Here is a 14,889-nt window from a genome sequence, read left to right on the forward strand (position 1 = left end):
GAAATTGAAGGAAATTTTATGCATTCATTAGATATTAATTTACAGCTGCTCTGTGCAAGGTGCATAGTAAATGCATATTTACACTTATATTTTAGAAAAATCTAGATACTGTGTGAGATTGAGTGGAATGTCCTTTATTCGAGTGAACATCGTGACTGAAATTTGGCGTAAAAGGATTTTCTAGAAGAAATGATTCTGTTTGATTGAATTTGAGAAAAGCAGCCTCGATTTGATAGACACAGAGTAGAAAAAAGTATTTTCCAAGGAGGGAGAGGATGGCAAAAAACAGTGGAATAAAAGTTTAAAAAGGCTAAATCGAGTATGCATTTATAGCACAGAGCCTATGACTAACTTACTTTAGCTCAGATAATATATTTCATGGCTTGAAAGAGTGCAGGGGGTTACATAATGAAGTTGGAGAGGCGCTCTTATGGAAGACCTTTAAAGACCATGGCCAGGAAGTTAATTTGACCGTCTCACATTGTTGAGAGGTTGATTTTAAACTCGTTCTTGTGTTCAGATGGATCTTCTGGAATGGTAACGTTTCTCTCTTTGATTTGCTAATCAGATCATCTTAATTACGAATTGCAAATACAAAGGACATATATGGGATCCTAAAGCAAGGAAATTGATCGACTCCCAATGCCGAGCACAGTGCCTGTAAGACAAGGTTTGCACAAGAGATAAGTGATGCTCCAATGAATGAGAGGTCCAGAGTCAGCTCACTTCCTGGGCACGTGCCTCATCGCACACACTCACGGTTGATCGTCAATGCCTCTTTTACTGAATAATGACTACTTTTTATATTTTGAAATCTCACTCTTAATCAATTCACAGAAACTCAGAAACTTTTCTAAATAGAAACAGTCCATCTGAGCGGTGGTAAACAAGATGTTGAAGTCTGCAAAATGGAAAACAAATTATGCAGAGGAATTGTGTGCAATGACTTAGAAAGAAAAAAAAAAAGGACACTTTTTAACCCACTCCTGCTTCTTTAATTGTTTTGGCATGTGAGAATCAGAGAGTCACGCAGGTAAGCAAAGGTTAAGTTTCCAGAAACCTGCCACTTGGAGGCTCAGATCCGTTTTTGGTGTAGCTCCGTGTTGCAGCCAAGCCGCAATAGCACAAAGCAAGTACGTGTTGTTATGTGTGAAGTGACTGAACGTGGTTCTGAACTTTTCACTGAAGTGAGTGTCATGGGTTAAAGACTTCCACCAAGACTGCAGTGAACCACAAAACCGTCTCTAGAATTCAGCCTATCGCTCCTAACTGAGCTTGGATACCCCTAGAGGATTACAAAGTGATATTTGACAGCAAAGTCTTTTGCAGTATCATTTGTTTGGGTTATTAAGAGTGAACATATATATTATAAATGTTTCCTTTTTTTTTATTGCCTTCCCATACCTTTACGAGTTTGGAAGGAAAACTTCAGAAAAATACTGTGATAAGAGTCAGTAAATTTTCTTCAGAGAGTTTAATGGGATAGTTAAAATTTCTTAAATAAAGCACTGTCTCTCACCGCAGACATGGCCATTCTCCCAGTTATGGATGGAAGGAGACTGCTAAAAGCACCACAACCCTGGGAATACCCAAGACAGTACCGAAAATCACTGATGCTGTTATGTTTCACAGATGCAGCTGCTGAGGCTGGTGGAGGATAAATAACAACCCCCAGGTCACACTGCACTGGTAGTAAGTGACAGAACCATACTTAGATTCCAGATGCTCAAACTCCAAACCACTGTGTTACATTTATTAAACAGATATTTCCAGAGTTCCCAGTTATTTCTTAGTCTGTGTATGACAGTGCCCATATTGGTGGTTGAATCGTACAATATCAGACATAGCTCTGCTCTCAAGATGCGTCTCCTATTGTCGGGGGAGATACGACGTGTTTCCACAAAAGCTCACCAAAATAGAAGGCAGTAAACAAGATGTGAAGACTTAAGAGGTGGGCATTTTAAACAAGGTAGGCTCATGTTCTGGGCCCCAGTCACTTGTCTTTTGAAGCATAAAACATGATATTGATAAAAGAAATGTTCACATGTTGAAGTATGGGGAAGTCTTTCTGGCTTATACATGAGTTAACTTGAATTTTATGCTAACTAAAACAGCCTGTTTGTGGCCTATCAAACGTACATTGTACATCTGCTGGAATTATTAAAGGAAAGGGCGCATTGACCAGAGGTAAAAAACGTCCATGTTAAAAATGAAGATCAAATGCCTTCCTTCCTGGGATGCCAAGGCTGGGACTCCTTCGATGATGACCCCCTTCCCAGGGGCCAAGGCCATCCTGACTCACTGTGTAGGTTCTTATCTGTTTTGTTGAAACCTTGAAGGAATGTATCTCTGACTTGTTTGGTGTTATTTGTTCTGACAAGACTTAAAACTGTGCTGAAACCGTGCTTCCCTGGAGCAGTTCCTCAGAGTTATATGAGAGGCTGGCTTCCAGGCTACAGTCCTCAGCTTGGCTGAAATAAAACTCCTGTCTGTCTACTCCTATTATAGATTGTTGACTGATTATTTTCGTCGACAATATCATTCCACCAGGACAGGCAAACCTACTTGAGGAGAGAAGATACAGCATTTGTATGAATGTTGCAGCTCTGCTGCATTTCTGAAGACCCTGATGTGATCAGGGAGGACTCCACAGAGGAGGTGAGACTCGAGTGGAACCTCCAAGGATGATGAAACTTGGATATCTGGGGAGGCGAGAAGAAAGTGTCAGAGGCTACAGAAATGGTTCACATTAAGGTGTGGAGTCAAGTGTATATGAGGAGTGATGGTAAAATATTGAAGAGGGTCAGCCTTATTGGAGAATAAGTTTTCTGGGGAAGGAATGCCAGATAAGACTAGAAACTTCTAACGACCCACGGTGAGCACCTGGTAGGAAGAGGAAGCAGAATGCAGGGGGAAAAGGAGATGCACAATTCACCTCACAGAATGGCCTGGGGTTGCTCTGTTTACGTATTAGTCTTTTTGTCTAGAATCTTTCCCCTGAAACTCTTATTATTAAGCAACAAAGCTAAATGAATACTGAAATAATTATCTGAAAAAACAAGGGATAAAGATTGGGGAATTATTTCCATAAACAGCAGGGTATTTCCTGAGGCCAAAACATGTGAGTTATTTCCTTTATTATTTTTAATACTTTACTAAATGCCTGCTAGTCCTTGGAGGGTCAAAAATAAACTCTTATCTTCAGTTATTCTTCTTATCTTTGAAACTTATCCGATAAGAGCATTTTCAACTTTTGAGTTGTAGGAACAACATCCTTAATAAAATTATATGGTACTTTCTTTGAAATCTGATTTTGGTCTCTGTTTATTCTCTGTCTTTTGACTTTACTATTACTGGATGCTTTTAAAAAACAGGTTGTACAGTTTGTTATTCTTAAGCAATAGAAAACCATCACATTAAATAAATTTCTCTAGATAGTTATTCCACAACAGCAGGAATAAGTTTATATATATATATATATTTCCCATTTCATCCTACTGCTAATAAATAGTAAGCTAATTTGGGCATTTCAGAAAGCAATAATAAAAACAATAAAATATTCTGCTTCTAATTCTGATTTTCTCTTCTGTTTCTCAGTTTCATGGCTGTAGCTGGAAGCCTTTAGGAAGTTCTGCTTATAAAAAGGTCTCTTGAGTTATATGCTCCATATTAATTAACTGGTGTAGAACATGTGGTTTCCTCTCCTTTCAGGAGCCTGTTATGTATAGATTTTTTTTTTTTTTTTTGCTTTAAAGTTTGTTTCCTTTTTATTCTTTGCAGGAAGTATACAAAGGTAAAAATGAAGCCTGTTGAGAGTTAAAGAAATGCATAGTCCTTTAAATCATCATAGTCAGTTGAGCAAAGACCTTAAGATGTAGCATCCGTCTTCCAAGATTATGTAAATCTAGCTGAAGAAAAAAGACATGGGAAAGAAAGAGTGCAGTGCCATTGCAGATAGAATGCCAACATTTATCACTATTGGATGGGGGGTGTTATAGGAATTCTGAGAAGATGGACGGCTAGTGAGGGGCACAAGCCATTCTAGACATCTGTTCATGGAGGTTTGGGGCGAAGTTTGCATGTGTAAAGAGGGATGGGTGCTTTTTAAAGCCAGAGAAACTTGATTCTGGCCTGCTTAGGGAAAACTACCTGGGATGGTGGGGTAGTTTGGAAATAGTAGACAAAAGTTGGAGTCAGATTGTAGACTACAATGAACTAAAGATCTAAGGCACTTTATATACTAGAGCATTTATTCATGAATCCATTCTTCCATTCATTCATTGAACAAATCATAGTCGACTCAATATTTGTTGGAGATGCTGTCAAAGGCTGGGTGGACGGGAATTCGGCGGGAAGAGAAACTGGAGGAAGGGAAACCAAGAGGCTAATGAAGTTGTCCAGATATGAGAAAATGAGGGGCAGTATTGGAGTATGGGGATGAAAGCAAGGAGGAGGGGCTGGATTTAGGAGGCTTTTTGAATTCATACTGGACCCGTCATTTAACTGGTTGGCTATAGGAGATAAAGGAAAGGGAAGAGAAGATGACTCCAGATTTTCAAGCTGGGCTGACTTGGAGAATGCTATTGATAGAAAAAATGAAATTAGGTAAGTGGAGACAACATTGGTACAAAGAGGATAGATGTTATTTTAAAGTAGCAATGCCCTGCATGCAATTAGTTACAGGACTAGAGCTGAAACGAGAGATCAAGGCTGGATATATGTCATTAACAGTGTAAAGTTAAACCATTAATTCTATTTTAATGGGATGCATTATAGTTGGCTCTCCCTATCTGCAGGTTCCACATCCAAGGACTCAAGCAACCTTAGATCAAAAATATTCAGAAAAAAAAATTCCAGAAAGTTCCAAAAACCAAAACTTGAATTGGCTGCACATCGGCAACTATTAACATAGCATTTACATTGTATTTACAACTATTAGCATAGCATTTACATTGTACTAGGTATTATAAATAATCTAGAGATGACTTAAAGTATAGGGGAGGATGTGCATAGATCATATGCAAATACTACCACATTTTATATGAGACTTGAGCATCCTGAGTTTGGCATCTCTGGGGGTTTTGGATATCCAGATAGCCCACGGATATCGAGGGATGACTGTACTTATACTGTAGTTGAAGAGCATAGAGCCAAGAAGTAAATAATGGAGATGGTCACGGATGGTATAAGGGATTATTGAAAGATGAGAAGATTGATAAGGAGATTTATAATTGGAAGAAAATGGGAGAAGAAAAATGTTTCATGTGTCAATATTTTCAACAATAGATTTTCATACTTCTGTTTAACAAATATCATTGAGCCCCTATTATGAGCTAGGCACTATATTAGGTGCCAAGGTTATGTAGGATTGAGTATAAGTGTCCCTGACCACATGGAAGTTATATACTGGGGGGGGGGGGAATGCAAGAGAGGTTGAAATACTCTCATGCTGTGTGATACAACACAGACATTTTAAAGAACTGCTGTGCAAGATGTGATGAAGCTTCGAAGTATGGGTGTAATCCCCCAATAGTATAAAACATATTTTTAAATGGAACATTTTTCTTCCTAGGTTTATGATTCAGTAATCCCAATAACAATAAAATAGAGTTATAAACAAAACAGATAAGATGGAGTGTGGAAGGAACAGAACTTTAGGTAAATGACAGATGTACATCGTCATCATCTGATATCACACAGTTTTTTACAAGTCTATAAAATGCTCAAGTCCTTGAAGAAGGGAGTTGTAGAAGAGGTGGGGCAGTGTCCTTAAGGCACGTTCTCTCAGGAAATGAAGCTGCTGAGTAGATGTTAACTGCTAGAAACGGCCTTTTCTGAATTGTCAGAAATTAGTGCAATAAACAAAGGCAAGCAAGGTTCATAAGGCGGCCAACACACCCTAACGTTATAGTCAAAGGTCTCTCCCTTGCAAAGATGCATCCTACCTTTGCAAGCATAGGGCTGTTTCTCACGGAAAACATCTTCCCTGTAAATATCAGGATCCTGTTTGCACTAATTAGACACACAAAACGTGTGTGAGTGCAAGAATGCACGCACACAGGCATAATCGCAGTGTGCCCTTTGGTAACTGCCCTCATCATTGAAGGTCTTTCCAAGGATTTTGTAATTCAGCGAAGTGTGAGCCTTAGGTAAATGTCTGTGAGCCTGGAAACACTAGGTAGGAACAGGAAGGTGTAACTACAAGTGGGCTACTGATACCTACGTGTGGAACCAATGTATATTTCGTGAGTTATGAAATAATACGTTGTAGGACTAATGACTTTTTGAAACACAAGAATAAGAAAATTTTGGCCAGGTGGCATGAAAAAGGAATAAAGACACTTTGAGTGTTTTAAAGATCTATAGTACTTTAAAATAGCCGTTATTCAATGAATCTTCATCAAACCCTTTTTACGAGGCTTGGGGAAGGAGAAAGAAAACTAACCACATAAGCCTTTGGGAAGTGCCAAGTGATAGTGCAGATATAAAATCTATGGGTAGAGAATAATAAGGAGATCACCAGATCAGAAAATTAAATCATTCTCAGCATTTTGGTCAATGTGGTATGTGCTATGTAAGATAAAATGATGTATATATTTTTAGAGATACCAGTTCATGCTGGACAAATGATTCTATTCTCACCTACTCAGGCTCTAAATCAATGGAGCCTGGATTTAGGAGAAGCCCCAGGCAGTGGACCTTGGCTGGTGGTCTGGGGGAAGCATCAGCTTTCAGGAAATTTCTCAGGTTCAACCGTAGAATCTCCAGGTAAAGAAGAAAGAGATCAAAGTTTCTAAGGTGAATGGAGACTGGGGGTTGGAAGTTTGGGAAGACATCATATAGGGAGCTTAGAGACCAAAGGTAACAAAATTCTTTATAATGTTGGTGATTCATTCATGGTCCTTTACATCATGAGAATTAACACCTGGCTTATAAAGTTAATCGTATTATATCACTTCAGCATTTTGGAGAACATCACTTGCAACGGTCCATTAAAAATCCCTGGCATAATGAATATGTTACCTTGTGATTCTAGCGAGGTCTAATGAATAAATATAACATTTAAGCATATTCCTAAGAACCTAGTCTAGATTCACTTGATAAACCAGATAAGCTCACTGTTAATGGGTTTGTTCTGGTTGGATGAGTTAATGATGAGTGCTTAAAATTGCACCTAATGCATATTTACTCAGTAAAAGAACCATCTGAGTCATGACTCTATGTGCAGTTGGAAACCCAATGTAATAAGTATGTATTTGAAAGCTTTAAATGCTATACTACACATTAGAATTATATAATTTGAATTTTTGTTTTGTCTTTCTAATCCCATCCGATCACTGTAGGGTAGGACTTTTGTTTACATTAGAGCAAATGAGTAGTGTAAATATACTTTAAAGAAATTTGCATGGTCTGGGAAGAATTAATAAAAATTATAATTGTGCTATGTAGTACAAAGTGAAATATTCCAACACATAGCTTGGCAGTAGCTACTTGGAAATAATATAAAATATTCATAGTCCTTATATCTGTAACTTCCATGTTTATTACTTTTAATTTTAAGTCTATGGGGAGATTCTTTTGGCTTGAAAATGTGCAACATTTTCCATAATCTGACTCAGAGCCAATGTATTCAATGTTGCAAATATGTACTGAGTTTCTTTTGTGATAAGAGATAGGCAAACTAAATGTTATAGTTATTGCCTTTACTGGGAATTCTCTGGTGGTCCAGGGGTTAGGACTCAGTGCTGTCACTGCCATGGTCCTGGGCTCGATACCTGTTTGGGGAACTAAGATCCTGCAAGCCTCGTGGTAAGGCCAAAAAAAAAAAAAAAAAATTCATTGCCTTTACAGAACTTGTCACCTTGTTGTGCCTCGAACAAAATTGTATTTGGAGGAACTTTGTCTTGACTGTCCCCCTACGACTTTCAGCCTCTTCTTGTCCACCTTCACTGTGTCCTCAGATGTTTGTGTGGAAGTCTTATACCCGAGACAGCTCCACTTACAGTAATTACCAGGTCTATACGTTAGGAATGCTTCTAGTTGCAAGTAATGACATGTCAGGGTAACAGCAGCTTTAAAAAGTAGGTTTTATTCTTCTCAGATATCAGTAAGTCCGGAGGCAGGTGGATGGTGGCATTGGTTCAGTGGCTCAGCGGTCCTAGGGCTGGTGTCTGTGCGGGTCCCTGTTTGTTCCCTCCTAGTCACTAGAGTGGCATCAGGCACCCATTTGTCTTGAAGGCAGAAGGATGTGGAAGAAGGAGCAATGCCAGATGCATCTGCTACCTCACAGCAACATCAACAAAAATTACCAGAGGCTTTACTACAATCTCCCTGGACATTTCTGCTGACATGTAATTGTCTAGAACTGTGGCATATGGCCACCTAGCTGCAAATAAAAGTGGGAGCAGGGCTTCCCTGGTGGCGCAGTGGTTGGGAGTACGCCTGCCGATGCAGGGGACATGGGTTCGTGCCCCGGTCCGGGAAGATACCACGTGCCGCGGAGCGGCTGGGCCCGTGAGCCATGGCCGCTGAGCCTGCACGTCCGGAGCCTGTGCTCCGCAACGGGAGAGGCCGCAACAGTGAGAGGCCCGCGTACCGCAAAAAAAAAAAAAAAAAAAAAAAAAAGTGGGATGGTGAGTTTTTAGTTGAGAGGGTGGATGGGAGAAGGGAATCGGAAATGGGTGTTGGGTTAACCAGACGATAGTGTTGGCCACACCTGGAGAGCCTGTGCTCCACTGGTTAGGAACAGAGACTTATGGGGACCTGCTGGGAAGAGAAAAGACACAGGCGGCAGAAGATGTTAAAACCAGTAGAGGCGTGTATTTCTCCCCCTCCAGCCACATTCACCCAGATCCGTATATTGCCATGTGCGAACCTAGGTTATCCTTCGAGGCGATTCTTAATGTTTCTTTCTTTCCCTCTTGAGTTTATCTGGTTCTCACATATTATATACTAATAAAGAAATATACTGAAAAATCATCTCTCACTTCCATTTCCTTAGACAGTTTTCGTGTTTCCATTTTCCTTTTGACCCGTATCATTTGCATGTACTTCAGTGTAAAGATAATTAAATACTAATTTATTTTTTTACTTAACGTTATTTCATAACCCTGTCCACCTTGCTGTTTCATTTTGTCCTTAATGAATATCTGTATTGTCCTTACTGATTCCTTTAAAGGATAGACATTTAGTAGTCATTATAACGTTCCTTAGTTCCAAGAGACTACTTGCAAAAAAGTCATTAAATCCACAGTAGCAGAAGGACTGAATCATATTTGTTATATTTGAAAAGCTATTCTTTTAAATTCTCCTGGTTTGAGAATGATGTAACCATGGTGACTTAAGAACTTTTATAATGAAGTGAACATCAGTATAATTCAATATAATGAATGAACATCAGTAAGTCAGCTGAAAACCCTGCTGGTTCAACGTGCAAGTAATCTTTGTGTTTAAACATCCCAAGCCACTATTTTAATTTTGAATAATGATACTATCTTTTTTATTACTTCTTGCACTATATGTGTGTGTGCATGTGTGTGTGTGTTTGTGTCTGTATTATTTTATTTGCAGAAAAAACGATCTTTCTTCAGCTTCACTTACCACCTCTATAACACTGACCAGGCTTTTAAATGCAATACTCAGCAAGTTAATAGACGGCCAGAACACTAGAATTAAAAAAAAGAAAACTAGATTTCATACCCCACAAATAACTTTTAAAACCTATGAATACCTTATACATTTTTAGGTGCTATTTGCCATTTGTCATCATAAGATTAATTATAAATTCAATTTCTGACTATAGTTGCAAACACAGTTTTGTAAATACTGAACTTTTTAAATTAAATTGTTACATCACTTTTAAATGTATCCAATGGAATTTGCATACATCATAGGCATGATACCCATTGTCAATTAAAAAAAATATGGACAAGTTCTGCCTTCAATTGACATTCAACCAATGACTGGATAAATAAAATTTGGGGTATCCATGCAATAGAATATTATCTGGCCATTAAAAAGGAACAAAGTATTGGTATACGTGGAAGGTTGGATAAACCTTGAAAACATTATGCTAAGTGAAAGGAAACCATCATAAAAAAATCTAAATATTACCTGACTTAATTCATATGAAAATCTAGAATAAGGAAATCTGTGGAGACAAAAAACTAGATTAAGTGTTTGCTTATGGCTGGGAGGGATGAAGGAATAGGTGGGTGACAGATAAAATGCATAATGTTTATTTTTGAAGTGGTGAAATTGTTTCAAAATAGGGAGATAACTTCACTGGTCTGTAAATATAGTAAAAATCATAAAACTGTATATTTTAAATGGATGAATTTTATGGTAAATAAATTATATCTCAATAAAGCTGTTTAAAAAGGAAAAAAACATGGACAAGTTCTGCGTTCATATTTGGGAATTTCACATTGTTTTTCTTTCTACTTGAATTTATATTTTAATTTCATTTCCACTGAAGAGTATTATTCTAATCTAAAGAATTTGTGAAAACTGTGAGATTCCATGTACCTGTGGATGAATATGTTGTAGGTTAGCAATGGGGTCAGCAGCACAGAATGTGGAGCTGGGTCTTGAGTTCAAGTTTTGCCACTTGCCAGCTGTGTGATATTGAGAAAGTTACTGAACTCTCTGTGCCTAAATTTCCTCTTCTGTAAAAGGGAGAAAACATTACTTGTGCTGTAGGATTGCTGTGCAGGTGAAATCAGTGCACGTAGTGTGGAAGTTAAAGGAAACCTGGAACACAATGGCACCAGGTAAACTTTTGTTGTTATTGTTAGACTGAGATAGGGTTCAGCATCCACTTTGCTCCTTTTTTAAAAAAAAAAAATGAAAAGAAATGGATTTAAGTGCTGATCAACCTGTTTCACATAAAGAGAGAGACAACAGCGAAAGGACTTTGGTATGTATTATTGTGCCTCGAGTCTGAACTCCTTCCAAGTTACCTGCCAAAGAAATCACAGCGGTCTATCAAGGAAACTATGCAAGATTGACAACTTGATCAGAACCTCTCAGTTTTGTTGAAAGCAAAGAATTGGAAATACCTGCTTTTCACAATGTCTCTGGAACGTGCGCTATTCCCTGTTCCAATTCCTAGGAAATAGACTGCAGAAAGCTTGGCTAGCCCTATCGAATAGCTCTTAGAGCCTATTACTCTTTCACTTACGGGCTTCAAATTTAACTCAGTATTCTCAGAGAGGATTGGGAATGGAATAAGTTCACCTGCTTCATCTTGACCAATAACATTTCTAATCAGTTTTATTAATGGTGTAATTTACATAGAATACAATTCACCAGTTTTACGTGTACAGTTCCGTGCATTTTGACAAATGTTTTAAGGTTGTATAACCACCACCATCATGATATAGAGCATCTCCGCCACCAAAAATGTTCCCTCATTCCTGTCTCAGTCCATGCCTCCTACAGGTTTCGGGCCTCTTATCTTTCTGTTAGTATGTTTTACTTCTAGTATCTGGGTAAAAACCTAGGAGTGAGATTGCTGAGTTATACAGTTAGTGTGTGTTTAACTTTATAAAACACTGCAAATTGGTTTTGAAGCGACCCTACCGCCAGCAATCTCTGAGTGTTTATATCCTCAGCAATACTTGCTATCATCAGTAATCTTTACATTTTAGCGATTTTATTGGGATGCAGTGGTGCCTCATTGTGGTTTTGATTTGAAGTTATCTGACTCTTCATGGTGTTGAGCATCGTTTCATGTATTTGTTTGCCATGGCCACATGCTTATTTGCTTTATTGCTTTGCTCAAGAATCTGTTCAGATTTTTTGCTCATTTTTAATCGTCCTTTTCCTTCTTACTATTGGGTTGTAAGAGTCTTTATATATTCTACATTAATCATTTTGTAATGTACTTTTTACATTATCACATTTTTAACTATATTTTTAAAAACCCTGGTGCTACAAATTTTGCTCATCTAATTCATGGAAAAATGCCCTTTGAGTTTCCTAACAGACAAAGCAAGGGCCGTTGTCAAACCAATTGGCTAAATCACACTTTCTGTCAGAAAAAAAAAGTTTGACTTCAATTCTAACAAATAACATCAGTATGGGTCCCTGTGTCAATCCCCTCACATTTGAATTCCAACTTCAAGATAGATAGATACAGTTCGGATATTTGCCATAAGTTTGTCATCTCTTGGATGAAAAACAAGTGTCTTCTGTCAATGTTTCTAAAAATTGAGAAAGATGAGAAGCCTTTCTTAGACACTAATATTCTGAATTGTTCCTTTAGTTTGCGTTCAAAATTCTTCTACCCTGGGCCGATGCACCACAGTAAGATGAGGGCTGGTGAGAATAAGGCTTTCCTTTTTCAAGGGGGAGTGTCTTGCCAGGAAGGAGGAGGTAGAAAGGGAGAACATCTCAAGCATTGGGGCATTTAAACAGGGTAGTTTTGGGAAAGTGTACGTATGCAGGTTGAAGAAATGGGACCTGCTTCCCCTCCGTGCCTGCAGACTCCTGGGAAATTTCATGAACTGGGAGTATCCATACCACAGACCTGAAGACCCTTGTTCTAAGCTAATGTGGTTTTTGAGAAATAAAGGCTTAATAGGCAATGGGATGCCAAATATTCCCAGAAAGATAAGTTGTTTCCTTCTGGAAGAGAATGAGAGTTTCCTAGATGGAGAACAGAGTGATGTCTTTGAGTAGTCAAATGAGGTTCATAACCTGAATTTCTTCTTCTTTTTAATGAGAGATTTTAATGCACCAGGACCATAATTGAAGTATCTCTGTCTCTCTGTATCTCTGCATCTCTCTGTCTGCCTGTCTCTGTCTCTCTCTCTCTCTATATATATATATTTTTTTTTTTCATAGAAGACGGTGATGGCCTTATAAGTACACATAATACTTTTACCATTATTTAAAATCAGGTATCGTCACATTGTCTTTAAGAATATTTGATTAATGTTCCCCCAGTATAATTTTCTTGGGGACCACCTCAGTCTGTATCAGTGGGAGACCTAATTATTAGAGTATTTAATTAAGAGTTTCTTTCAGGCACCTTTCAAAAAGCAATTTAACATTTAAAAATATTCACCTTATTTATATCTCTCGAACTGAAGAGTGAAGACATTTTGACAGTTGTCAAAAAGACCCAAATAGACCAACCATTACAAAAATTATTTTCATTTATTCAAGCCTTTAAAATAATTCATTTAATAGGATACTCACAGAGGTAATAAAATACATAATTTAATCAGCTTTTCAAACTCATTTAAAAATAGAGAGTTTTCATTTGAAAAAGCTCATCTATTTTTCTTCCCTCTAGCACATTAGGAAAAAAAAAAAACGCTCACAAGATACCACGTTGTATAGCGAGCCAGATTCTGTTTGACTTACGCATCTGGATCAACAGGGAGGAAAAAACTGCTTGCTGCAGCTGTTGGCATCCAGGCCCTTGACTTTGGGTGTCTTGAAATTATGATATGAATTCACAGTGTGCCTTTAATAAACCTGCCTGTTTTCCATTTGGTGAGGAAAGTATAGGAGGGACTTGACAGATAGATTGAAAAATCTTCCTTTTGCACTGTTGGAAGCATAGTCTTTGACCCTCCCTAGTGGGAAGATCGGTACCACCTTCTACTAGCCTTTAAAAAATCCTCAGTTCCTTTTAATGTATTTGTCTAATGATGAAAAAATATAGAGGCCTTATTCAATTGTAAATGTGAACGTGGTATAAAAAGGCATAAATGCTACAACATTTAAACGCAGAATCCCTCCCCTTCGGTATTGGAAGAACTAAGTTTAGAGCTGATATTCATGTTCCTGTAATGTTGAGGGGCACCAGCTGGACCTGAACTCACACCAACCAAGTGCAAAAGGCCCTTGGAAACCAACGCATTGGAAAGGGAATGGGTGAGTTAGTGAAAATGTCTGAATAGCAAATGGAACTAGACCACTCTGAACTGAATTAAGGAGGTACCACATCTTGCTGTGGAATGAGGGAAAGGAGATTAAATTAGCCCCGTAATGGAGACACCCAACTGTCGGCCAGCTGCTTCCCCGTTGCCATGAGACTCCGCTGCCATTGGCCAAATCCTCTTTGCTTCCTCCTGTTAGACCGGCTCACAGAATCCCAGGGACTCACTTGGTGATGCTCTTCCCATTTCTGGGCCCTGGGCTTGTCCTCTTCTTGCTGAAACACTGTTTGATACTTACTCACTTCCCGCGTGGCCCCTGACTTCATTCTTAGCGCTACTTTTGCACACCTAATTGACTCTTGTCTTGCATTGCAAGCAAGTTTTTGTTGTCTGTGCTTTCCATGTATTTCCCATGATCTCCCATGGAATGGAGTTCACCCACTAGAGCAGTCGAGTTTCTTCCAATACTTCTGTCTTTGTGTCTTCCACCACCTCCCTGCTCTATGTTGCCTACTGTGGGAGCTTTGCATGAACCAAATGGCTGTCATAGTAGCCAGTGTCACACAGGCAAGCCTAGAGGAAGTCTCTCTCCAGGGCTTGAAGAGCGGCCAAATTCAAGCCATTTGAAAGAATTCTGTTTTTCCTAAAAAGGTCAAGTGGGCATCATTGGACTCCCACGTCAGAGCAACGCTTATACAAAACCCTTGACGAGTTATGGGCTTGATTCTAATTTGGTTATTAAATTCTCAGTGTTTCTTATGTTGGGTTTAGTCTGAGGTTTGAGGATATTTTGGGGGCATATTCAAAGACAGAATATATATATATATATATATATATGTGTATATGTATATATGTATAAATATTTGTCACATTAAGGATTTGGACCACCAGTCACATGGTACCAAAACCAATACATGAATTCAGTTCAAACTTAAATTTTCTCCTTAACGTTTTTTCTGCCAAATATCCCATCAAAACAAATAATTAAATATTG

The sequence above is a fragment of the Globicephala melas genome, chromosome 18, assembly GCF_963455315.2.
Source record: "Globicephala melas chromosome 18, mGloMel1.2, whole genome shotgun sequence".
NCBI classification, from domain to species: Eukaryota; Metazoa; Chordata; class Mammalia; order Artiodactyla; family Delphinidae; genus Globicephala; species Globicephala melas.